The 27,249-nt window shown below is 39.7% G+C and overlaps 1 protein-coding gene and 1 long non-coding RNA gene across 2 annotated transcripts in view; one reads left to right on the top strand and one right to left on the bottom strand.

Moving 5' to 3' along the window:
- Positions 1–9,139: 9,139 nt before the first annotated feature.
- Positions 9,140–27,249, bottom strand: part of IRX6 (iroquois homeobox 6) — a 163,168-nt gene continuing 145,058 nt past the window's right edge. Inside the window, exon 7 of the mRNA XM_057430643.1 lies at positions 9,140–9,150. The gene's annotated coding sequence lies outside the window, so the exon portion shown is untranslated. The remainder of the gene's footprint in view (positions 9,151–27,249) is intronic.
- LOC130610619 (uncharacterized) overlaps positions 24,114–27,249 on the top strand; it is an 89,292-nt gene continuing 86,156 nt past the window's right edge. The window contains exon 1 of the long non-coding RNA XR_008975082.1: positions 24,114–24,253. This is a non-coding gene — a long non-coding RNA (uncharacterized LOC130610619). The remainder of the gene's footprint in view (positions 24,254–27,249) is intronic.

Below are 27,249 nucleotides of genomic sequence, written 5' to 3'. Positions count from 1 at the left end.
AACATTATTTTCCTGTCTAAGTATTGGTTTTGTGCGACAGACATAATAATCTGCTTTAAGCACATGTGGTTGCACTCCTTCACAGTTCCTTACAGTAGACATTTTGATAAGCGATTCTGAGGCAGAGCCTGTGCAGCCCAGGGAAGCTTCTTGTCCCGCTTCTGCTAAGGCTGCGCAAACTTAAGTCTGTGTACACAGTGCTCACCAGTGCTTGGTGCCAGCGTCCTCCCTCCCTGCTCTGTGCAGAGCTCTGAATAAGATTCTTGTGGCTTGTTTGGGTTCAGAACCAGCTTGAGGCTTTGCCACCATCAGCCACCATGTATCACCTTGGGTGAGAGATAATCGGGCAGATTCAGCAACAGAAATTATCCTCAGTGATTGACGTCATGGGAATTGTACAAAAATCAGGGTTTCCTCATGCTGGGATTTGGTCTGCTGATGCAGCTGCATTAGTCTGAAATTTTGATGTAAACACAGCCATTGTCATGGACAATCTTTTATTGTGTCATTTATAGTATTGCCAGCTTTGAGATGTTTTTGCAAGTGGAATATTTTTGTAGCTGGAAATCCCTAATCTAGGCACTTGGCTCATGACTTTTTAAGACAGGAGGCTGGCAATTCTGCATGAATGCAAACTGTGTTCTGGCCAGCCAAGTGTCTACAGTTTATAATAAGCGTGAGTCCAGCCATCCCTGTTTCTCTGAGCTGTGTGTCAGTGTAAAGGTTGTCACAGTCTTTCACTGACTATTAAATGAAAGTTTTTCAGATATGCCTCTTGTGGTAATGAATAGGAAATTCTTTGCTGGTGTTTGGTATTCGTATTATTTTGACATTTAACTGTAAATAGTGAATATTGACAGTTTTTTGATTTATGCTAATATGAAGCTATTTCACTAAGTGCACCCCACCACCCATGAACTGACTAGTCTCATACAAAGGGAAGGATTTCAAAGGGTGTGCTGAGTGGTTTAGGAAGGAAGCATTAAGCAGGAGGTTTTGCTGCCCATACAGTTTCACTGGCAACCCAGCATGGCAGCTGTATGCATGGCCACTGCGTGAATCAGCCATGGTAAGCAGCACTAAATGCTTAACAGAGAAAGAGAGTTTCAGGGACTTTGTACATGAATGGAGCTTTCTTTATAAGATTTGTATTCATGCCGTCTTATCCTTTCTTGATTCCAATGGCACTTAAGTTACAGCGAAGAACTTTCCCCTATTGGTTTGGCTTTGAAATGACATCTTTTTTAGCTTTTCCCCATCAGCAAAACTCCAGTTATTCCTAAGAGTTGCCTTGATAAAGAGCAGTTCTGAAAATGTGATCCATATTTTTCACAGCCCTGCACTTGATTGTGGGAAGTGACTCTCCTGCTTTGTTTGTGATGGCAGCTTATATTTGTGTCCGGCTGTGTGAAACTGTAAGAGAAGAAAGTCTAAGAAAGCCTTCAGTAGATGTGCCAAGTTACTCTTAGCTTCTCCTTTATTAAGCAAGTGAAAATACTATGTGTTTTGTCACAATATTGTGCAGTTATCTCTCTGCTCTGCATTAGGTCAAGAGCTGCTGTAAATCTTAAAGCATAAAAATCATGTTATTTTCATAAGAATTTAAATGTAATTTATGATGGCTTAGTAGCTTTCATTTAGCAGGGTACTGCAGTGAAACCATTTAAAGCCGAATGTGTCCTGGCACATTCCTGTTGCACTCATAAGGCTCACTGAAATCTAATGAATGCTCAGTTTTCATTGTGTCCAAATGAATATTGAAATGGATGAGGGAAATTTTGGATTCTGATGTCTGTGCAGTTTGAAAGTCTCCTATAGTTTATTTCTTATCTTTGCTGGCAGTGAGTAGATTGAGGTCACCTAAATACATTTCCTCAAAGAAAACATCAAAACAACAGAAATCATACAGACCTGCAGTAGGCCATTGTTTCTTACCTTTGATTGCAGTTTTGCTGGTAAACTTCAGTTAGTGAGCAGTTAAACAAATTATGTTCAATTAGAAAACGTAATACATAATGGAATATTGGATTTATGGGTTCTGGCTGAACCAGTCTGTTGAGTTTCTGACCATTCAGTGGAAGATGTTCTCTTGCATTAGCATGGGAGATCAGCAGCAGTTTATCAGATCCTGGCTGAGGTGCCCTCTTTCAGACAAACCAAGCAAAATAAACACTGGTGACACTTTGTGAGAGTGGAAGTCCTATCATATTACAACTAATTATACTATCTTATTACTGTTTTCTGTTCTCAGACTAGATAAGCTAAAATAAGGGAGACTCTGAAGTTTGAACTGATGAGTTTTGACATTGATGGTTTAACTGCTATTAACTTTTAGTGCATAAGCATTCCTTGACATTCCATACTTTGGAGAGGCAATCTCTAAATTAATTAGTGACTTCTAAATAAATTAATTCAAGTTAAAAATTAAGGAAAGACGCAATACAAAACAAAGAGAAAATGAAGCCCTCCCTGGGAAGGGAACTGTATGGAAGAGATGAAGCTGTAACCTAAATCTCCTTTCTCTTACCTTAATAGTCACTCTATAAAATATTTTGTCCCTGTACATAGATGTTACCTCTGGATTAGCTACAGGAAATTAGCACAGTTACAACTGCAATGATAGTCAGTCTTCTTGCATTTGTGGAAAATATTCAACTCAATGTTGTGTAGAACTTTTATTTTAGAGAAAACATTTATTTGATATATACATTCATTTATCTCTCCTGAGTCATAAAAAAATCCTCTCTAGTTACTGTGTGTATTTCAGGTTAGAACCGCTCCGTAGGGAAAACTTTAAACCATCTCCTTTGAGTAAGATGCCAGATTTGCTTTTTAAATGCCTACTTTCATACATTAGTAGGAATTGTACGGCAGAAACCACACAGTCTGAGATGGCATATGCCTCATTTAGGGACATACTTCAGTAATAACAGTAAAAAAGAAATCATGATGTCTTTTGAGCTGTAAGCTACATATCTCAGTAGATCTGACTGTGATAAGAGACACATTCATGTGTATTAACGTGCTGTTTTTATCAAAGGCTTTTTCTATTTCAGAAAATTATTTTTGAAATTATTCAGGAGCACTCAGCAGTTCAGGATTAGACTTCAGATGGTGCCCTGGGTCACTTGCTGTCAGAGTAGTCAATCCTCCAGAAATGCACTGTAGCAATTCCTACTATCACTAATTTCAGAGTTTTATCAAAAGATGATGACTTCCTAGTGGTTCCAGAGGAACATGTTGGGCCATGGGAGAATGATGGATTTATTGTAGTGGGTTTTCATGTTTTAAATTGAAACCTGTTGCAAGGCTGAAGAAATAAATAATCATCAGGACAATTAAGACCTCAAGAAAGCAGCTGGTCCTCTGATTACTGAGTCAGCTGACTGTAACTGAGTGCAGTGGGATATGTGTCCCCAAGTAAACTATTGTGGAATATGTATGTAACCTCTTCTTGTACTTGTTGCTTTTAGGTTCTGTGCTGTCAGTTTACGGCTTCTGGTTTAGGAAGCAAAACAAAAGCTTTATTAAGGTAGATGGACCTGTGTTGATTTTAGCAGGGTTTGTGAAAAACAAATAACCAATTAAAATTGTCAGAGATAATGTGGTATTCTCAGAGTGTTTCATGCAGAACTTTTAAGCAACTGGAAAACCTGAAGCTCAGATGATGGAGAAGCTTGACTGGGCATCACCTGGAAACTCATTCTCCTTCAGACAGATCCTGTTTTGTCATTTCTCCTGGATCATCATTTCAATGCCACCTTTCTTCTTGTATGAGGAGGAGAAGTTTCTAAGTACCAGGAAACCAAACAGCTTATAAAAGAAAGCATGTGACTGGACTAAGCTAGAGGAGGAATTTTGATGCATTCTGCCACATGTCTGACTTGTAGGGCACTGTGGTAGAGGGCAGCAGGGCTACCAGTGTGAAGCCAGGCTGAAGCCCCACTGAACCCCTCAGGTGTATATGACTCATTTGCCTACTCACTGCTCGCTCTTAGTGGTACCTCTGAAGCATATGGACCATCTATACAAGTAATAGTATTAATATACTAAGGGACTGCATTCTGTCTGGTGTTTGACACTTACAAGACACCCATGTCTGTATAAGCTCTGAGTTCTTGTCATTCAATGCCTATAACAGAAATAGTGGGTGTCTGCTGCAGCTGACTGCTGGAGACACGTGTCTCTGTAGGAACATAAGAAGACGCAATATTAGCTGTTTATCTGTTTTAGTAAAGTTGTATCCAGAAAGCAATGATGGGTCACGCAGTCCCCATTTGACTTTAAAAGGATTAATAACTTCAGCGAGAACTCATTTATACTGCAGGCAAGTGAGCTCATCAAAGATATGTACATTGAAGGCTTGTTCCTGCCAGAACATGAGGCTTAAACATCCACATCATTTGTTATCTGGAAATGCTCTCTGCCTGCTCTGTGTGTGGCTAACTCCAGTGATCTAATTCACCATATCTAACCACCACATGAGGGAGTCTTTAAACTGTTGCAAATCAGTGGGTGTGTGTGCACAGAGGGGTGAGAGCAGGATAACGTACAAAGAGTCAACAGTTGGTACCGGATGTGATTTTTCAGCATTTAAGGTAGTAATTATATTTTTGCTTTTTTTCAATCATCTCTTCTGTTTTGGGAAGTTAGGTCCTAAGGATGTGAAGTTCTGTTGACACATGGATTTCATTTGTTAGCTTGCAACTGAATTAGAAATGAATTTTAAGTAAATCTGTTGCTCTCAACAAAGCATTTTCCATTGCATCTGATCATTATGCTTCTGCCTGAGCCAGAAATTCCTGCCTGTGTCCTCAGCTGTTAACTCCATTGCAAAGCTTCTGTTGGGTGAATTAGTTCAGCAGAAATATGCTGAACTACTCTGGTCAAAACACACTGCCAAGTTTACATGTGTCTCCAGGGCAAACTACTTTGTGCCTTCTTAATGCTGATAGATGGTCTAGAGAAAGTTTAAAATGCAGACTTCTTCAATAAATTTATCTCTTGTTCCTACATGTTTTCCCAATGATATTACCTGCTTTAACTATTTTGATTTCAAGTATCTAGTAGGATAAAGTGACATCTGATGAGTTCTTATATCCTGAATTTGGAGTGCTCCAAGTACTTATTGCTGTTAAGCTTTCTACTAGATAGTTCAAAAATCATGAAGCCTTTGTCAGTTCAGCTAGAAATTAATTTCAAACACTTCTGTGTGCTGTTGGTCATTGCCTGCTTGCCACCCCTGAATTTCATACAGAGAGTAGATACAATTAAAAAGATACATATTTTAGATACGCCCATTTGTAGTAAGTGGCATATGCCTGACCTGTTAACTGTTAAGGTCACTAATTGAAACGTGACTTCAGTGAAAATCATGCCAGTAAAATGGAAAGTATAGTGCTTTCACTAAAAATGACATAGTTTAATAATGTGAGGGATGTGAATGGGGAAATATTCCTAAATTGCCATAAATGGAGCACACTGTAAGGCAATTCCTTATGATGAAACTATGAAAAGACTCAGAGAAATAGTTTCTCTACAAGAACAATTAATAATAGAGATCACAAATTGGACTAATGTGGAATATAGTGAAAGTGGGCATTGATAATGTTATTTAGAATGAGTCCAAGAAACTCCTTTCTGGCTTATAGGACTGAATGTAAAGAAAATCAGGTTTGTCTATGGTGAAGATAAGATGCTGAGGAAAGAAAAGCTTGAGCGAGGAGATGGTTCTGACTTCTCATGGGCCTTGTGCCAGCAGAGCTGGCTGCCCAGACCGCCTGTGGGTTAGAGAGAAAAAGCAAAGTTCAAGCTGCTCCTCAGCAGTGAGGTGACAAAAAGGTGTTAGGGTCAAGCTTTCGACTGCAAAAGTAAGAAGAAGCCTTTATTTTGGAGGAGTCAAGCTGATTTTGAGTAAGGGTATTTTAGTTTTGTGATACCAGCATTCTCTGATGCCAGCGCATCTGTGAAGGGCACAGGAAAACTGAGTTGTGTCCAAAGTAACCCTAAGCACTCTGCTTAAAACATAAATTGCATCAGTTTGTATTAATTCAAATAAAAACATCATGACTATTAGTATCTGATTGTATATTTCTCCTTTTTCTCACTTTTCTGTTGTTGATTCTGTCCCTTATTCTCCAGCATCCAGTTCCACAGTGATTTATTTACAAATGAGGTTGTCACCATTAGAATTTGCTCAGTTGGTTGCGGTGTCTGAAAACCACCTAGCTATTTTGTGTTTCTTTGCATTTCTCTTTGTGAAGTGCCTAAAGAAAAAAAAAAAGAAAAAAGAAAGAAAAAAAACGTGGGGCTACTTGTAGGGAAAGGGAGGGACATCGGGGCAATGGCTTCTCTATTTAGAAAGGAATGGGATCTTGTGGATATAATGTGCAGAACTAATTTGCCTTTAAAAGAAACTCCGCGGCACTGGTGGCTCGGCAGAAGAATGACGTGTGGATGCTGCTGTATTTGCTTGGTAAGCTCAGCATGATCATTAGCACCGGCGACAGGTCCTGCCATCCGTGGTGGTGTTGGCTTGTGTTATATTTTGTCGGTGAGCATTCTGGTCTTAAGGAGGCACCTTGCAGTGAAAGATATAAGGATAATGGGATCTAGCTCTTAGCTAGTAGAGTAACCACTACTACACAGTAAGAGCAAGAGCGAAGTTGATATGATTGCATGGTCAGCACCTAAGCCCCACAGTACAGAGCTATGGAGTTTCTGCTTTCAAATTTCAGAGGCAGACCTTAAGGAGTGCCTCACCAAGTGACCCATTTCTCAGGTTCTGGGAAGAAGTTAGTTACCAAGGCACCACACCAAAGCTGACTACTCCCTACCATTGTCCTGCTTGCATTCATGGAAGATCTCTGCTGCAATAATAGGTAAAGTGCAATCCTGAACTTGTCAGAATAATAGTTCTGCTTGCTTTGCTGCTGCTTCTGTGCAGCTGCCGGTTGATAGGCGCTGTACACCTCACTTGTCATTGCAGTCTTAGTATTCAGACACTGAGGGGCCTTAATTAATGACTTTGAAGATCTGGTCTTTTATAATTCATGACAGAACTTTAATTAAAATTAAATATATGGCAGTTGAACTAGCAAAGGATTTAAAATGCACAATCTTTGAGGGAGACAGTGATTCCCTCTGACCACTGGTACCATGCGCTGAATGCAAATTTTGCTTCAGCACAGCAGATTCAGAGAACAGAATGGGCGTTTCTTGAAACAGAGGTCCCTGTTGTTACAGACTCTGGCAAAAGGTAAGGGCAAGGGGCCTGCAGTCATTTGATTCCCCTTCCTACCCTCTTTTTCTTTCTAACATCCTTATGTATTTTAAATGTCGTTATTGGGAGGAAAAAAAGGACACACATTTGTATATGATGCTTATATACTCATTTATTCTTTGTAGACAAGGTGTATTAAAATGTTGTGTATGGATCAGGTACTGACTCTAGGACTCTTTGCAAGGCAGTAGGAGGATTCTTACCTTGTGTAAGGGGAAACTGAGCCAGTGCTTTCAGTCAGACAACACAGAGGAATTTCATGTACTTTTTAAGATTTCAGCCTGGTGCACTCATCAATTACATCGGTTTCTGGCCTACATAATGGTAACTGGACTGTAGATTAAATGTGTTGTGCCAGGGACCACGGTTTGCTTATGAGAGTTGAATTTGTTTCAGTTTATTTGGTCTTGATTCACCTGAATTTCTCATCACATGTTTTTTATCTAGGGGACTTACACGGCTATCCTGTTACTGCAGTGACTTCCATGAAGTTCTTTGAATGGTTCTTCTTCATAGTCTTGCTGTTTACATTGCCTTCTCAGGTAAAGATTCAGAGGATGTTTGTGGCTCTGATTTTACAGCTGTGGGTTGTATCTTAAGTTTTATTATCTGTTCTGGTCTCCTGAGGGATAGATTTTCCTTTCTGTGGGATTAGTTGATTGTCTGGGGTTGCTAAGTTTCCCTATCCTATGTATGGAGGCCAATCTGTGATCTTTCCATCAGAAACAAACCCAGCCAACAAGAATAAGTACCTGCTAGGTATACAAAGCTAATAAATTAAACAAAATTTGCAATTTAATAGAGCTAAGTGAAATTGGTCAATAAGTCACATCAAGATCTTTCAAAAAAAAATTCCTTGAGAGGGAGGTGAATAATGGAAAAAAAATGGGTTTGAGTGAATTAGTTACAGCAAGCTGGCAAAAATTCAGAAATGTCTTATTTAGTAGCTACAGGTATGGTGTAACTGTAGGAAAGTACGATTTGCTGAAAAATGTGTTTGATAAATCTTGAACATCATTCAACCATCTTTAGTTACCGTCTTTACTTTTACAGGTGCAATAATTTCTTTGTTTTTTTTCTCTGGAAAATAACTTCTCTGGAAAGGAGGCATTACTTTATTTCTTGAGTTGTTGCTCTTTGTAATGTAGCAAAAAAATTTCTTGGGTTTATGTAACTAACTTTTTACATAGTACTTTAAACAACTGCTAAAACTACAATTTGTGAAGTGTTAACATTGAATTTCTGGGCACGGTCATGGGTGAGTTTTATCTGGAGATTTTTTTTTAATCAGCAGTTTGCTACAGTAACCTGTTACTGATATTTGGTTATTTAAAGCTGTTTGGGTGGCAGGTATATTTGTATATGAGTTTTAACAGTTACTGTACACCCAGCTGTTGTCAGGGCAGCTGTGGCTGGGCTTGGGTCATTTTCAGAGCATTCAAACAAAGTGAATGTCATCTAATGGCAGAGTCTCCTCTGGTTGAGCAGTATTTTGTGGCATCGTACTATAAAAGCTTTTGATTATTTTCAAGCTCAGATGTGCAGAAGTGTATTCAGTGCCTACACCAGGAATGTTCAGACGTGTGGCAGGAGCTGTTTGAGCACGCTGATAAGGAAATCTGGCTCACGGCTTTTATTTAGTGACTGCATCTCTTGTGTAATTAGGTGTCAAGGTCAGCTGCTTTTCCTCTAGTAAGACCTACTAGGTAACTGGTCCATCAAGATAATCTCAAGAACAGAAATACAACCTCAAAGATGCCAAAAAGGAGAAAAATCTAAGGGCACCTTGGGAATTCCAAAAGGGAGAAGTGAGGGAAGTCCACTTGCCCTCAGTGGTTAGGAGGGAGGTATTGAGTTCAAAGGGAGACCTCCATCCAAGTGAAAACCTGAACCAGAGGTACCACCTGCCTGTCCTTCAGCATCTGCTTAGTGCATAATGTGAATGACTGAATAAAGGCAGCATTTTAATGTTTCTAGAAAGGGATTAAATTTCAACTTTTGTCTTTCAGCATTTTTATTACTCTTTCTATGCCTTTAATTTCTTCCATACTTGACCATTATTGATACAAGGCAAATAAATGGCTAAACTACTTCCAGAGGCAACTTGGTGGGCCATAGAGCTTGTCTACATTTTCCTTCATTAAATAGAATACAGGAAAATACTGTATTTTCTAAGGCCATTTGCAGAAGTTTTACACTGTTTTTTATTACTGATTTTAAGATTGTATGAAATAATATTACTACTGCTGTGCACAAAATCCAGATCACATATATTTTTCTCTATCAAAGAATAAAGTACTTAAGGTTTTGCTCTGAAATGTAAATGGAGATTTACTTTGGATTTATTTCTGGATTTCCTTCCCCCGAATGCCCCCCCCCCCCCCAAATGACAAAGATCTGAATCAGGAATTATGATCATAAGCAAATCAATACATATTTTCTGATGACAGTAAAATAAGCAGTGGGAAATTTTCTGTACAGTGATGGATTAAAAAGCATTACTGAAAACTTGCCATCTTCCATGGTGCAGCAGTGCCTGCATACAGTATTACTAACTTTCCCTTATTTCATTTTTTTTTGGGGGGCATTACCATCTGTGATGGAGTCATCTTCCTATTCCAGGAGGGGATATACTATAAAATGCAGCAAGTCTTCTTGCATCCAACTCTTCATATTGAAAGCCTCTGCAACCCAATAGTCATAGTTGATGATAATTTTCTGTTTGATCCCCTGAGCAGCTTTGGGAATGGCAGTCCACATCTCACCTGAGGTGAGACATGATTTTTACACTGGTTGAATTTTGTATGCTGCTTTCCTGAGCTTTTGTCCACTCCTGTGGTACTCATACCTGCAGACTACAAATCTCTCTCAGGTAATTTGCAGATCAGAAATCTGTAACCTTAAAAAAACCATATTTCTCTATTCCCAAGGGAGAGTAGGACATTAGGTTTCTTTAGAGAAGGAAATAAGGATTTACTGGTCTACAGAGATCTCATAAATTAAGACAAGAAGCTTCTTCACACTCCTGGTCCAAGACTCAGTCGGCCCTTTCCACCAGCCCTTTCTTAGCATACTGACACTCATCATTTGCTGTTGCCAATTGTATTTAAGTTAATATTAACCATATTTTACAAAACCTGATCCAGTACCTTTCCTGATGACAGAATTTACATTTTGTTTAGAGGGAACTAGGGCTCTTCAGGTGTCCCAGCTACTCAAATACTTTATTAGGTTTTGCATTGCATGCCCACTGAAGGCTTTTACACATTACCTTTTCCAGTTTTCTGCTCCAGACAGAAAAGCCCTGGATTTTCCTCCCAGAATTCACCATTTCAAGAAATATTTGCATGCATGTTGCTCATTAATTCAGATTTACTATATGCTGGGCTTTTTCTCAGGCACATTATCTCATATGCACAGAAACTTCCATTTTCATATGGCTCATCAGGTCTGGCTTTTCAATAAAGCTGATGAGACCAATCCAAGAAGCTCTTTAGGACTCCCCAGTATCAGGTACAGAGCTGGGGCTATGATTGTTTGGCTCATCATATCTCAAGATTTCAAAGTTTTGATGCCAAAAGGGGGAAAAAGGGAAAGGAGAAAGATCATCATCTGCCTTCTGGATTTCATTTCGATTAAGGAAACCTGTTTATATTGAAGTCAGATGAAATCCTGATAATCCATAATACTGCAGATCACAAACTGCAGCCCTTGTCACAGTGAGTCTCTGACCTAAACAACATCTTAGGAAAACCAGCCTAAGTGAGCACTGTTTGTACTACTTTGTGGCTATTGCAGATAGCATGAGCATTGATTCATAGCAGTCATTCGTTATTATGTGAATATACAGATCTGAAATATGAAATGGAATATCCATGGATATAGCTCATTTCATGGCACGAAGGGGGGCTATATGGATGCTGGGGAGGGACTCTTCATTAGGGACTGTAGTGACAGAACAAGGGGTAACGGGTTAAAACTTAAACAGGGGAAGTCTAGGTTAGATATAAGGCAGAAGTTCTGTACTGTAAGGGTGGTGAGGCACTGGAATGGGTTGCCTGGGGAAGTTGTGAATGCTCCATCCCTGGCGGTGTTCAGGGCCAGGTTGGACAGAGCCTTGGGTGAGATGGTTTAGTGTGAGGTGTCCCTGCCCATGGCAGGGGGGGTGGAACTAGGTGATCTTAAGGTCCTTTCCAACCCTAACTATTCTATGATTCTCTAAAGGGATTCAAGAATTTATACCTTATAGGTTGCACAAACCTCCTTATATCCTGGATCAATTTTTGGATTGTGTAAGAAATATAACTCACTGATATGTGTCAAACAGGAAGAGAGCAGAAACAGTCACAGCCATTGTTGGTGTATCAGAGCTTTAGGAAATGCACCACACTTGATAAAATTGTAAAATAAAGCTCTCATAAGACTGCTGAAGGGGAGAATCTGCCTCTTCTCTTAAACTTCCTAGACTTCCCAATAATCCTCCAAAGCTGGAACAAGATGTTACAGGGGATTTTGCAGTTCCAGAGGAAGAGTTACGACTGTGTTGGGAAATTTGTATATTTTTTGTTTGCTTGTTTGTTTTTAGCCTGTGTGTACAGATACTACATCACCTCCACTTTGATGGGATGGCAGGCAAATTATTGCTAGCTTCCTCAAGATCTGGAAGAGAACTTTTTTTAAATCACAGGGCTCAACTGCTGATTGCTGCTAATTCTTGCAAAAGCTCTTGTGGCCTCAATTTGACAAAGCACTTGAGCACTTGGTTTTACTCAATAGTCATGTGAAACAAAAGAGATTAGTCTTAAATGCTGGATTGGAATGTATTTGCTTGAGGAAAATTAAATGCATTTATCATTGCAAAGACTGTAAATTTTATACTGTCAAGTTCCAATGGGATAAAATTCAGTCAAAAGAATAGCACTACTCATGAACAGTCTGAAGAGGAAAGCAAGCAAAATAGCAAGAAGAATATTTAATACTTTCAAGGTACCATTCACCCAATGAGTTCGCACTGCTGTGTGCATAAAAATGATCAACACTTCAACACCTGTGTGAACTAAGCTGAATATCTCCTTTCTCAGATGGGAAAGTCAAAGCACAAAGACTTTGAATGATTTATCTGCATGAATTGGTAGCAGAGCTAAGAATCAAATCTTGGCTTGACTCAATCTGCCATGGTATTATTGCTCATCCCAACTAGTCAGTCATTTATACTGCATAGAAGTGACAAGCTCTGTCATTCAGCTGGATAAAAATAATTTAAAAATATGATTTCAGTACAGCTCTTGCCATTCTCCAAGTTCCTTTTGTAAGAAGTTAGCCTTTTTCTCTCCCATGACACCAAGTGTTGGATTTAAATTTTATTGCATTCGTTCTGCTTTTCATTTCCACCAAACAGTAAGTTTGGGCTGGCCAAGTCAATTCCTCCAGTGTCAGTACACTGCTATAATAAAAGTGGGAAGAGAGAAGGCCATGTGGAAAAATCATTCTCCCCTTACTGACATACGATACTAGTTGTGAAGTCTTGTTACTTGCTTCTCATTCTGAGAGCTATGCAGCAACGTAGTCGTGTAACGTACTGCACTGAAGCACGGGCAGAACCTTTTCTTGTACAATTCAGCGATACTTCTCTCTCTCACATTCCCTGTGGGCTAAAGGTGCTACCCCTACTCTCTCCCCATGTAAGTCATGGGAATGGATTTTTTTACAGTCCTTGTTGCATAGAATCTACTGCAGAAAATGATTTTGTTCTCATTATGTAGCAAACTGGAATTTCTAGATCCTAAGGAAATTTGCATAAGGAAGAACCGTAACATTATGAGGTTTTTACAACAAAAAAAAACTTTGTGTTTTGACAAAGAGTGTTTTAAGTGTAGTAAAACAAATAGCTGGTGTTTTACTCCTGAAAGATTTGATGGTGGACAACTCCTCTTGCAGACCTTGGCAGATTGGCCATTCACTTTACTGGGGAATAGAGATGGTCCCTTACTTTAAAGACCTTTAACTGCTTTAAGGTTTAAGATTACTATTGTAGAGAAGCCAGATGCTTTTCTTAGTCCAGCTGTCTCTTGCACAATGCCCACATGCATGTCCTACTTCTAGTTTACATGCTGCAAGTAACTTTTTAAATGCCATCACAGTGAGTGAAATGACTATAAAGCAATGGCACTTGCCCCTGGGCCTGCTCCCCATATGTCTGATGTATCTGCTTACTTAACAGAAATGAAGTTTCATTATTGCTTACAGTTAAGAGACAGTATCGTTGTGGGAAAGAGAGCTGGTTTCTGCTCTCTCTGGTGCATTAACAGCATCACTCTTTGGTAAATTTCGGGTACCTTATTTTTATTATTGGCGATGATAATTGAGCCCTTAGGATCAGACTGCTGCTTCCAGGTTGCATTTGCAGAACTGGCAGCATGGGAAAAAGTTTAAAAGGAAAAGAGAAAATAACTTGGTTTGTAAATTGAGTAGGCTTAGCCTGGAAGACATTGAGAGGTGCTAATGGTTCATTACAGCACATTTTCATAATTCTTAAATTCAGACAAAGTTGGAGGATCCCAAGGAGGGAGTTGTTAATGGATTTGTAGAAAAAATATGTCAAGGTATGAGAGAGAAATCATGATGGATTATGGGTCTGTCTTTTTAAAAAGGAGCTCTTTTTAAAAATGGAGCTCTTGCTCCATTACCTGTTTTATGATGTGTTTCTCCTCCAGGACTTCAGCCTCACCCCATCATCTGGTTACACACACCTGCTTGTCCTCCTGCCCTCCATCACATTCCCCACAGGCACAGCTTGCACATGCTATTCTATATAAAACTCACTGCTGTGACATTTCTGAGTACCATTGTGGCCATTCTGTTTCTACTTCTGGATACTTTACTACAGGAGTCTTATCTGACTAGTACTGTTAAAAAATCAGGGTTTTTTTGTGTGGTTTTTTTTTTTGTTGTTGAAGTCATAGTATTAAATAATTCAGAGAGTAATTAGTTTTTCTGTGTAATTAGTTTCTGCAAATGCAGTCAGAATGTTTAGCACCAGCTGTAATAATGATATCCAAGCTGTTGTGGTTTAACCACTGGGTTGCTGGTGATTTAAGATAAAGCCACTTGCTAAATGGTTGTTCAAGTAAGGCAAGGGGCTCCCACCCCGTGATTTAGCCACATTAGATGTCTAAGCAACATGCACCCCCCTGTTTCATTCAGATGTGACATTTCTAAAACTACCTTTTTTCTACTACCTTTTTACTTCAATCGTACATGTTCCTTGGAGGCTCCAGCCCATGGGAAGCAGACACTGCTCCGTGCTTTGCAAAATATCCTAAGCCTGAAAGCATGGAATCAAATTAACTTGGAGGGGAGCTGAACCATTCCCAGATTCTGGACATGCCAGGAAATATCTGCTGTGTTTCTGCTCTTCAGCACAACTTGAGTATACACAGCCAGAGCTGGAAGTTTAGGGCTTTGGTTTTTTTTCTGCCTGGTAATGCAAAACAATTGTTAGGGCTATTTAGCCAGCAAGTTCAGCTGAGGTGATGGTGGCAGAGAAGCCAAACCTGGTGAAATCTGTCCCGTAATGTAACGCTGGCACCCTAATTCATGCCTATAATCTCTGGAGTGCAGGAACTGTTGCATATATTGCTGGAGATCTCTGCCTGCTCTTTCCTGCACTTCCAGTAGTTGAATGAGACATGAGGATGACAGGAATGTCAACAAAGGGAGGTTGGGAAGTGGGCCCAGCTATGTATGTGTAGATATGAACAAGAGAGAGTAGAATGTGAAACCCCACATTTTTTGACTTACCCATAACAATAACAAAGGAAGAACCCCCCCCCCCAAACTATGGTGCTGGATTTTTCAAAACCAACCCAGTATGGCTGAAGTGGGTTTACACCAAGTGCCTTTTGTTTGGTTTTACTTAATATTTGGGAAAGAACTAAATAGTCAACAGGATGATAAAATACCTGTTGTACGCATGTTGATGGTTGACTTGTAAGAGGAAATTTCTTTTCCCTTCATAAACTGGGGATCTACCAGCTCCAGTATTGCTTTGTGAAGTGGGGAGTGTTGGTAATCCCTTAGGAGGTTGGTAGTGCCTCTCAAACTGGAAGGTGCAGAGGTGCTGGGCTCCCTCTAAGATCACAATTTTATGCATTCTATGGCTTGATTATGTTCTTATATCCTCACTGGGGTGGACAAAAAGCAGGTAAATAGGCAGGTCTTTATCGCTTTCATGAAGCTGTGACTTGCAGTTTCAGACCTATCTGACTCCTGGATCACTTGTGTTCAACAGCACAAGGCTGCATGTCCTGACCCTCACTGGGAGCCCCAGCACATCTCATGTGGCTGATGTCTCTGTGCCTTTGGACCATGGCTGAGGGGTCCCACTGCCACCCCTCCAGTTCTTTGACATCACCTTTATAAGGCCTGCTTATCAGAAGTCCCAAAAATATTTGTAACTGGAAAGATGTTTTGTGTCTGTTTGTCTGAGGATGCCTGTGGGAATGTAATGGATCATTTAGGTTAGAAAAGGCCTTTAAGATCATCAAATCCAACAGTTATTAATCCTGTTACATCATTAATCCTGGGAAAGGTCTGAAATACAGCTTTGACTCCCAGTAAAGGCATGTTGGAATGAGTAGATTTAGGCTATAAGTGGAATAGAGAGCACAGCATAAAATCACTGATATGCAAAAAGAAAGTGGTCACTCTTAGTGCTTTCATTTCTGCACTAGGAAGTAGCTGTAGTACAGAAAGGGCTGTCCCATGCAGATTTGTCCATTGAACAGTGTGTTTGGTTCCCTTTCAATGAACAGTGTTACAAGCAGAATGTGAACTCTTAGTGTCTTCTCTCTAATGTATGACATTCAGGAAAAAGTTGAGTAACCTACTAGTTAGCCTTGTGTCTGTAGCAGCTTCAGGGTAAAGCAGCTGACAAAATGTCAGTTCGTACAATAACAGGTAGTTTCCTGTGGACTACCAACTCTTTGCTAAGTATCAAAATTCCTCCTTTGATGAGACTTGATATTCCTGACTGTATGCCTTGTTTTGTTCTCAGTATTAGAATACTGCCATGCTTCATTTATGAGTATTTGCATAAATCAACACATCCTCTTTAATGGGATGTACAGTACTAAGATCTTAACTTAGGCTAGAGTTGTTTCTTCCCTCATATTTTATGGAGCACATGGACTTGATTTTTAAATTTTTAATTCAAACACATCTTATTAAACGTGCAGGCATAGAGAAGCACCATCAGTGAAAGACATCATTATTATATGCATGGAGGGTTATCTTCTGCCTTTCTACCCTCATCATTCATTAATGATGCACAGAGACTTGTCATTTGTCTTTTCAATTCTTTGACTTTATTTTATTGCTCATATTTTATGACACATGGAGAGCTCTGTAGCAAGCATTCATCATCAGCCTTACATATCTATGGAAATATCACCTCTGCTAGGCCAGAAAAAGTACCTTTTGTTCTCTTTGTATTTTGCTTATGAACTTGGTCTAACATCACTTTCTTTCAGTCTTCAATTTTCTAAGAAAACTACTGACACAGCTGTGCTGTATGTTGAAAAAGCAGCTAATCCATTCAGCCTCACCTTTGTCTCATTTCATAGCTGCTCATATACCCCTTTACACACCAGGTATCTTCATTTGAACCTCAGCTGTTAACTCCAGTTTACCATTCAGATAGTGACCTTAGGTGTGATTAAGATGCTGCTTAGTCTTTGTAAAACTGCCAGATAGAAATCTCTTCTGCCAACTCTGTTCGGTGAGTGTCTTTGCAAGGCATGTTGTGGTCCTCTGGGAACAGTGAGAAGACTATTAAAGCAGTCCTGACTTCTACATGTCACTTTGGAAACCCCCCCCAAGATACTCTAATCAGAGTGTTTGGAGTGTTTTGAGTTTTTCAAGTTCAGTTTAAAGAGCTTAATCAAACTTTCTGACACAACTGGCACACATTAACATTTTTCAGCTATAAACACACAAACTCAGGAATTTCTAATTGCCTGTAATTAAAGTGTGTGGTTGGTTTTGAAATGCTTTCCTATTTTGAAGAAGTCTGAAGTGGTACAGCTCCCCAGTGACATTCCCAAGGAGAAGAGGCCTGCCTGAGGCTGCCTCTCAGAAGGTAACAGGCAAGAAACTGGGTTGTGTACTCATCTTGCATAAACATTTGAGCTGAGGCTACTGTTGTGCATGTTCACAGCAAAAATTTGGTTGGATGACTCCTTTTAAAAAAATTAATTAGTTCACTGTGCAAAATATCACTTACTGCCTGATATGACGTTTAAAAGGATCCTGGTGTGCATCATTTTTTTTCTGGAATGGTTCAAGAGCTCAGAAACACAAACCCACGCTGTCCCAGCAGAATGTGGGTGGCTTCCATTGCTTTATTAAAAACATTTACCCATGAAATGTTCTTTGGACTAGAGCTAACCCTGAATTACTCTGAGAGGATCCAGAGACCTACCGGTTAGGAGCATTTTGTCTGAGCTCTGTCAAGTGCAGAGGGAGACAGTCCTCTATTGGTGCTTCAGTGCTTTATCCAGATGCTGGCTCTGGGAGACAGAGGGATGGTCTCCTGGGGAATATGATAGACTAGAACTGTCTCACCTCCCCTGGAGCATCTGGTGCTGATGACTGCTAAGAGGAGCTTGATAGGGGGCATAGCCTAATCTAATATGGTAATTTCCAGATTATCCTGATAGTTTGATGCTTGACAAAAGCCGCTGCAGCTTCTCCCTTCCTTTCTCCACTCAGAGAAGATTCTTGCATAACCTAGTTCAAGAAAAAGAGGAGAGCTGCTGAGCCAGGGCTTGGCAGTCCATTCTCTGGGGATGCACTTGCAAGTTATTTTTGCTTCTGAGAGTGGTATTTCTGGTGGCCACGTCACAATTCAGTTTTCAAGTGCTTGTCTTATTATCTCTCACAGGGTTTCTTGATCTTCCTGTCTCTTCTAGTCAGTTCAAAAATACGGTAAGAGTAGCCTTTACTGTGGTATTCTGGCACTTCTGTTTTCAGTTTCAGCTGTAGTGAGGAAGCCCAGAAGGAAAAATGCCCCTTTTTTATTTTCCTTCTTTCTTGTAAGAGGTTAACCATTTGGAACCTGAATTGGTTCAGCAAGTGCAGGGTGGGGTGATTGTTACATTGAAGGTTCTAATTTAAAGAATTAAACATAATCTAATGTTCCTGCACTTACACTGACATGAAATTAATTAAAAAGATTTAATATTTAGGTCATTAAAATGTGTTTCATTGCAGTGCTAGCAATCCACAAGGACCTTCTTTTACAGCTTGACCAGTCAGTAACTGCACATGCCATTGAAATACTGTCATGCATGTGCAGGGAATCAGTGAGACCATGAGGAAATGTTAGGCAAGGGGCCATCTGAATTTGATTCCTATCTGCCATCTTTTATTGCTGCTTCTGCTTCAGGCCAAAGAATTATGATACAGCAGAAGGGCTATAGTTAACGTGTACTAAGCCTATGATTGCTTTTGCTGTAAATGTCATGTTTCTTGTGGATACATATGTGTGCCAATGAAATGAGTAAATATATTAAAAATGTTGTCTGACATTCTGACAAACGGAAGAGAGAGTAGTTTACTGACAATGTTAGGTTTATAACTAAATACTTAAAGGGAAAGTGTGTTGGAAGATTAAATGAAAAATCCTAAATTCTAGTCACTTCATTATTCTAAGGTGTTCAGTAAGTCTGTGTTCTCCAGAGTGTCAGTTTCCTGCTGGCTGTGCACAAAGTCACCTATCAAGGGGAAAGATATTTCCATGTCACACAGACTGGGAAAGAATGAGAATCAGCTGCTTAACAATGCATTTATTGCCTAGTAAGAAGAACTGATGCCTGACTTCTATTTTGTTGATTTGTATTTTATTTTGCATTCTTCAAAATGGAGCATGGGGTTGGGGGTTTTGCCAGACTCAGCTCTGCTCTGCTAATGGAGGACATACATTCGGCAGTACTTTGGGTCACTGTGGTAAAAGGACTCAGGTGTTAGCAATTCTGCTACTTCCTTTGAAGACTGTTTCACAGCTGAATAAACAGTACTACAGGAGTTCTTCCCGCTGTGCTTTCATTCAGAGGAAAAGTAAAAAGAATTATGGCCCCCTCATGCTGTAGGGCAGAACCATACTGGGATCTTTGGGAGACAACAGACAACATGAAGGTGTTTGGAGCAGAAAAGAAGAAAGTATAAATGTGTGGGAGAGAAAATGTGTACTGAGGATTTATGCTTTTAAAACTAAACCAGACAATGAATAAAAGTAAACCAGTAATAGAATGAAAGTAAAATATCCATTCTAATGAAGGCAGCTGCAGAATATCAGACAGATGGCAATTACGGGATAGTGGTGTTTTCATTTATACTTCTGCTTCCAGGAGATCCCACTTGTAGGCAGAATCCATTGAGTAGCAACACTAACTACTCAGCTTGCTGTCAAGCAAATTGTTTATTAAATATCAAAATCTTGGAACACCAGGATTCTAAATGTCCTGCTTATTGCTTTTCCATGTCATTTTTCAAGTTCCAGCTCTGACTCTTGGAAGTCCAGACCAGGGCTCTGCCATTAGCCTTCCAGAAACTCACCGGGTAATTTTAAAGGGATTTACTTAGGAAGGGGTCGTGTTATCTGTCCCAGCTCTGCACAGGCAGGTTCTAGCTTCAGGGCTAGAAGCAAGTCCCTGAGAGCCTGAGGAAATTGCTAGGAATACAGGATTATGTGCTCTTGGTAAAAGTTGCTTGCAACCAGGATCCAAGGGGTGTCTGTATGCTTCTTTTGTATCCAAGGTAATGAAAATTTTTCCACTTAGTTTATTTTAATGAGCATAATTACACACACTTGCTGTATGTAGTTTGTAATGCTCTGACTTCTCATCTCATGTTTGCAAACCACAAATCAGAATGCTATTTTTAGAGGAGACAGTGTCTTGGATGCATACTGCATATAAATATTTATGAGAATATGGAGCCCAAATAATTCAAGAATGTTAAATTCATCTAAATACTTCCAACAAATGGGTGAAGTTAGTTGGCAAGTAAAAAAGGTAAAAGTTAATTTCTCTGTGCTTTTACAGAATTTGCTGGAGTTACAGTTAATACATATTTTCCAGACTTGTATTTACTCAAAGATTATCTAGACTAATGGCAGAAAAAGAGACATTAGAAAGATTTGGCATTAAAATCTGTTTTATGTCCTCTGTGTCAACAAATGCAAGACTGTGTTCCTCTGCAGGCAGCAAGTGCTAATGGAGGGATCACAAGTGATAGTAAGATTTATCAAAGTTTGCTACAGCCATTTGTGGGTAACTTTCAGGCACTTGTGCAGTACACATCACCTAGGATCATGTGTAACTGAAAAACATTGCTGCTTCTACTCTGGAGGTATTCAACTTTTCTTCTGAAAAGATTCCCTGCTGAAATGTCAGGAGAATGGAGCCATGTAAAGTGTTATCGGACTTGGTAAGTGTGTATAGGGTTGTGAGGCAATGAAATAGGGTGAAAGAAGGAAACTGCAATTTATTCTCCTTGTTCTAAAAATTAGTCCAAGACAAACAAGACCTTTACTCCACTTACACTGACAGCAGGAGTACTTATGGGAGTCCCATACATATGCTGTACTTAATGAAGGGAACACATTTGGGGTGCAGCTAGTGCTACCCCTCAGTTTGAAAGCTCTCTTGTGACACAGATGTTTCATTGGTAACTGTGCATCCTTTGACTGTGTATGGTGAGTGTCCCAAATACCACATGAATGAACCAACAGAAGAAGATAGGAGAGTGGTAGCTGTTTATAGCTGCCAAGTAGACTGTTTTCTCAGGTGCTTCAGTTGCTCATTAAGAGCACATGTGGTGATGAAAACTCTTCTGCTACAGGTCTGTGAGCTCTTACGAGCAAGAAAGTTTATGAGCTACCTCAAAATGAGGGTGTCCAGGTGAGCTGGCTAACTCTATTTCATTCACTTTCATTAAGCAGTGAAATACAGCCTCTGCAGTTGGTGTTCACAGCCCACAGATGAGGTAGAAAGTGTTAATGTCAATTAATACAGTCATGGTGAGTATTACCATGTGTGATCCTCAGTCTAGTGCTAAACTTACAAAGTTCATATTAAGCTCCATGAGTTTACAGATAAATAAGCTGCTGTCGAAGTGGTCTAAAGGCATCCTCCAGTTCTGGCAGCCCTGAACCACTGATCCGTAGAAGCCTGTTAAGTTTATCCAAGGAAAAATCATGCTATGTGCTTATTATCTCTTGTGGTCTTCTCTAGACATGAACTCCTGATCAGCAGGGATAGCCACAGCAGAGCTAGATGGGACTTTTTTTGTTTGAATTACAGCCTTTCTTAAAGTCTTAAAGGCATCTACTAAACTTAACTTTAGGTCTAAGAAGGGTTGTAAATACAAGGGTTGAGAAATATGAAATGCCTCTTGGCATGAACTTGGGAACATTTTTGTGTGTGTCCCAGAGAATTTAATTAGGAGTGACACTATTCTGGGGAGAGATTTAGTTTCTCAGACATAGCAGAAACCCACAATATTAGTCATTTTAGATCAAGATCATTTTCTGTTGTACCAATCAGTAAATTGAAAGCAGGCTGAAAGGAAAGGTATTCTATACTGTACTGGTTCAAGAGGAGCATTCAGCACTAACTATGGCCCCTTCAGGCTGGCCAACAGGGTCAGTCTTATAGAGGGCACTGTGGGATTTCCAGACTGTAGAGCTTCCTCAGTCACACTGTGGTAGGTCATTGTACAGCATTTGTATCCAGCCTTGCTGCATTCACTAGTGCAGGTCAGAGGGGCAATAGTAGATATCAACTCTTAGTTTTTGGACATACAGACAGTTGTTAAGAAGAATCTTTTTGTTGAAATGTGAAGGACAGTCCAACATCTTTGTGAGCAGTTGGCCAGAATCTAATGTTTGGATTTCAAGCTCCTCAAAGCACGTGCTTTATGTCTGCATTTATCTGCAAAATGCCTTTCAGCACCCTATTAAAAAATGCAAACAGTTATAATCTCTAGCCATTCCATTTGTGCTTGTCTAACCATGAACAAAACATTCCTCTCATCCCTCATTCTAATCCTGGTATTTATCCTTTCTCAGCTTCTCACTCAGACATGCAGGAGTGAAGGTATTTTCAGGTTCTTTCTGACTCTTGTATTCTGCTGTATTTCCCAGTGGAATTAACGGAAAGGGTTATGTATCATGGTAAGAAGTGAATGAAACAAAGGCCTGCCTTGTGGCTTGTATATGGCTAAGAGAGAAAGGCAAGGATGAACTCTACGTATACAGGAGAATGATGATCCCACTTGGTATTCTGCTGTCAGCTACTATATGGGATGCAACATCAAAAAGGAAAAGGAGCAGTCACTACAAACATGATTATAAAGTTTTTTTTTATAACTGCTTTGCATAGCTTTTAGTAAATTAGTGAGAGATGCTTTTCTTTAATGCTTGCTGACACATGCACAAAATCCCCAGCACATCTGATTTCTAAGGCTTCAGATGATGGCATGTATTTCTCTGCCATCCAAAATATAAATAAATATGAAAATGCCTCTTTATCTAATACTGATTATGGTCTCAGTTCTGAGCAATATGGAGGAGATTAAAGCCTGATGCTTCTGTGTACAGCCTAAGGCACTCTCGCAGTGGGAGGATGGTGGTCCCCTTGTTCCATGTAATGTTCCGGATTCCATGAATGTCTCTGTCACTGCTGTCACCTGCTGCCATGTAATAGATCAGTCTGGTTCTCTGCATCCAACTTAGCTAAGTGCTTGTTCTTCTTAGTTTGAACAGTGCCCATTTGTTATTTCGGGCTGCTCTGGGATATTTCCCTCTCCAGTAGTACATTGTTTGCCAACTCTACATGTTACTGCATTTGTCTGTGCAGTGCAGACTGCTTGATAATGCTAGGTTTTAAAGCTTGAACATTTTGTAGCCGTAGGCCAAATTCTGTTCTCCGTTACATCTGATCATATCAAGGCTGGCTTTTAGTCATGTCATGCAAATACCTCCACTCTTTCATTTACATCAGGATAATTGTCGGCAGGATTGATCCCTCAGCTTTGAATGCCTTTGGTTTAGTAAAATGTAACAAAACATCTATTCTGTTAGTTTTATATGTAGAGTTTCATATAAATATTAGAACCATCTAGGTGTTTTGAGGATCATTAAAGATGCGTAAGAAAACAGTAAAGTTATTTTTTGGGTAAAGTATAGCGAGGCCATTTGATGGAGCAAACCAAACACTTTTGAAATCACTTCTATGATGGGAAGCTTAGGGTAGCTACATTCCTAGCAAGGAGTTAGATGCATGAAACTGGATCAGCAAACCTCACAGAGGCATACGAAGACTTTATGTCCCCAGGAGACCTGTGGTGGTGGTGTCTGCTGCACATCCTTAGCAATCAGTGTGGATGAGGACGTACTTAAAATTTCTGTGCCTTCTTTTGCAACCTAGGTCTCTGGAGAAATAAAACAGTTCTCTTACAAGGCAACAAAACACTGATTTTTAGGCAAGCAAGATGTTTGTAAACCAAACACGACCAAAACCTGAACTGCTCAAATTACTTTAGTTCCTGGCCATCCCTATGGTTACTGATAGACTTCTGACTTCGAGCTATGCTGTCCTTAGACAGGCACATCTTTACCTAAGAGATTTGCTGCATTAGGTCTCCATAAATACATCTACATGAATACATCTACAGGGATGTCTCAGCTGATGTAACTCAGAATGAGTTCCATTAAAGTCAAAGGGAATTGAAATCACTTGAACTACCCAGATTTGCAGCAGCTGAAAATCTCATTGATAATCTGCATTGCAAGTGGACCCAGTGTTTCTTTTCCTTCACTCCCCAAAGGTTGCTTTCACTTAGGAGGAGTTAGTCTATACGAATGCCGGGGTGCATCTGAGCCCTTTTGAAGGCACTATCTGCCACAAAGTAAGTTTTACTCAATAATGGATACTTTTTAGTAGTAGTTTTTCTGTGTGTTTCAAAGATAGCATGGGTAATGTAGAATTTTTTTAGAGTGGTTTTACTTTCCTTGTTATTTTCTCCCATTAGAGGAAAAGACTTTTAACAGAAATACTGTCTATTTTCTGCTTTAAGTATGTAGCTGATTCTGTTCAGTAGCTAGTTGAAGAAAGGCTTGTTTATATTTGGGAATAATTAGTGTCAATATCATGTAGTGAAAAATATTATGAAAACATTTCAATATGTGAAACTGTCTCACATACCTTCACTGAAGACAGCAGCCCTGGACTAGTTAAAATTTCAGACTTGTGTAGCAAGCACAGAAATTAAGTGCTAGAAATCTTTCTTTAAATGGCATATAATAAGCTTCATATTCAACATTATAAAAATAATTAACAGTTGATTATCAATTTCAGGCTACTGAATAATAAACCATGTTGGGCTGTAAAGGAACTTGACAGCAATTTTCTCTCTCAAAACGAGGTGGGCTTTTTGTGGGTGAGGTTTATAGGTATCTTGTTTTACCTAGCAGCCGCATGTGGACAAAGCTGAAATACAAGAGAAGAGGCGAGTAACTGTATTTCCGGGCCTATCTGTGCGACTACAAGTGTGCTTGGGACAGCAAAAGACTGTGGAGCCAGAAGGAAATGTATTATTAGAACTTGTCTGTGGGTTGTGACTGTGCCACCAGCTGAAAGGGAGTTTGAGACATGCAACAAAAAGAATGGCTTATGCTGAAACTAGACAGGCAAAGTAGAATCAATTGGTTACATGTGATGCCTTCATCAAAGGTATTCTCATGTTGTTGTCTCCCGGTTACCTTAATATATTTTTTATTTCAGAAGACATATGCCAGCTATTTGTAATTTTGAATGTATTAGGAAGCAGTCAAAACGGCAACAGCTAGGTCAGAAAAATGGAGGTGTTCCTCCATTGTAATTGCATATGAAAATCCTCTCCACTGTTATTGTTTTAAAGGAAATTATACTGATCTTAATGTGGTCTTTGATTTGTCTTCTGTGTGAGAATCACAGGTGAGTTATCTTTGCCTTAGAATTGACAAAACTGCACTGTTTGTCATTTAGTCAATTAAAAGTGTGTAAGGCTATGTCATGAATATGGACATACTCTGCTCTTGTGAGACCTCATTTGGAGTACTATATGCAGTTCTGGTGTCCTAAAAATAAGAAGGATATGGAGCTGTGGGAGCAAATCCAGAGGAGGGCCACGAGGATGATCAGGTGATTGGAGCACCTCCAGTATGAAGATAGGCTGAGAAAGTTGGGGCTGTTCAGCCTGGAGAAGAGAAGGCTGCGTGGAGACCTCATAGCAGCCTTCCGGTATCTGAAGGGGGTCTATAGGGATGCTGGGGAGGGACTCTTCATTAGGGACTGTAGTGATAGCACAAGGGGCAATAGCTTCAAACTTAAACAGGGGAAGCTTATGTTAGATATAAGGAGGAAGTTCTTTACTGTGAGGGCGGTGAGGCACTGGAATGGGTTGCCCAGGGAAGTTGTGAATGCTCCGTCCCCAGTGGTATTCAAGGCCAGGTTGGACAGAGCCTTGAGTGAGATGGTTTAGTGTGAGGTGTCCCTGCCCATGGCAGGGGGGCTGGAACTAGATGATCTTAAGGTCCTTTCCAACCCTAACTATTGTATGAGTCTATGTCTGGGTGATAAATAGACCATTTGCAAGTTTAAACAAACCTCAGAAAGTAACGCAAAGCTTCTGATGTGGCAACTTGAAAATGTGCAGGGTTTTTTTCATTAGATTAATTGAATCTTTTAAGGTGTGTGAGTCTGCTTAAGGATAAAGCATGGTTGTGTCATTTCTTTAATGCACTTATGATTGAGACTGGTCTGATTATTGTTATATATTGTAGCTCTGAAAGGAGACCATAGAGGTACTGCAGACTTAATGTTTGAGAAGAAAAGAAAACAAATATGTGGGATGGAATGTTTCCTAATGAAACACAATGTCTCAAATATTTTATTCCTGTTAGAAAATTGTATCGTGTAGTAGGGATTGATGTAATCTCAGCAGGGAGAAGTTCAGACTTCAGTCAAAGCAGCTGATTCTGAGCCAGTGTGTTTTTATTAGCAACTATTCCTCATTTTCTCTAAGAGGTTTATTTGGGTTACTTCTAATTACAGAGAGTATCAGCACTAGGCTGCTTATGTGGGCAGCTTAAAAGATATGATGAGGGGCCTTTTTAATTTGCTTTTTTCATTTCTTCAAGGCTTAATGTAGACTCCTCTGCCTTCAGTCTGTTGGGCCTGTAGGAGCCAGTTTGGCTTTCTAAGCCCAGGGCTCTGTTGAGACAACATTGTCATAAATTAGTATTTTGGGAAGCATAAATTTAATATGTATTAATGACTGTAAGGGGCTAAATTCTCAGAAGGAAATGGGCATTGCTAGGTGGACAAAACAGAGAATTCCTGAGTGTATTTTCAGTTTCACTGCATGTACATAAGGGAAGTCATGCTCATTTGTGAAGCCAGCTATACATGAATCAGCCACAGTTTACAGCTTACAGTCAGTAACTACAGTGTATCTGTAGCTGTGGAGCTGAAATGGGTATTTTATGTCAGCTTAGTTTGAAAACCAGAAAGTCTTGAAAGTGCTTCCTGTATTGTCTTGGAAATAGTTGTGAATGTCATTGTTACTATTACCTTTGCAATTCACACTGTTGTAAGTATTAATGTCTGCTAAACTTGGGGCATGGATTTCTGTGCTGGTGTAGAGCATTGCTTAGTTTAGCTGTGAATAAATTCAGGAATATTTTCTGTGAGGTTTGACAGTGTATGTGGTGTGCATAAGAGAGCTAAAATGTGATGCACTGCACATTCATTTACACTGCCGTGTAAAATGGCTTCACCTGAATTCAGAAGTTGTGAAACTTATTAGACGGAGGGGGAGAGAATGTGGGAATTGGAGTTTTCCAAGTTCTGAAAGTTGACAGC

The sequence above is a fragment of the Pezoporus wallicus genome, unplaced genomic scaffold (assembly GCF_028554395.1).
Source record: "Pezoporus wallicus isolate ANWC-B61680 ecotype Strahan unplaced genomic scaffold, APGP_CSIRO_Pwel_v1 contig_8518, whole genome shotgun sequence".
Taxonomy (NCBI): Eukaryota; Metazoa; Chordata; class Aves; order Psittaciformes; family Psittacidae; genus Pezoporus; species Pezoporus wallicus.
This window is presented reverse-complemented; position numbering and strand designations above follow the sequence as displayed.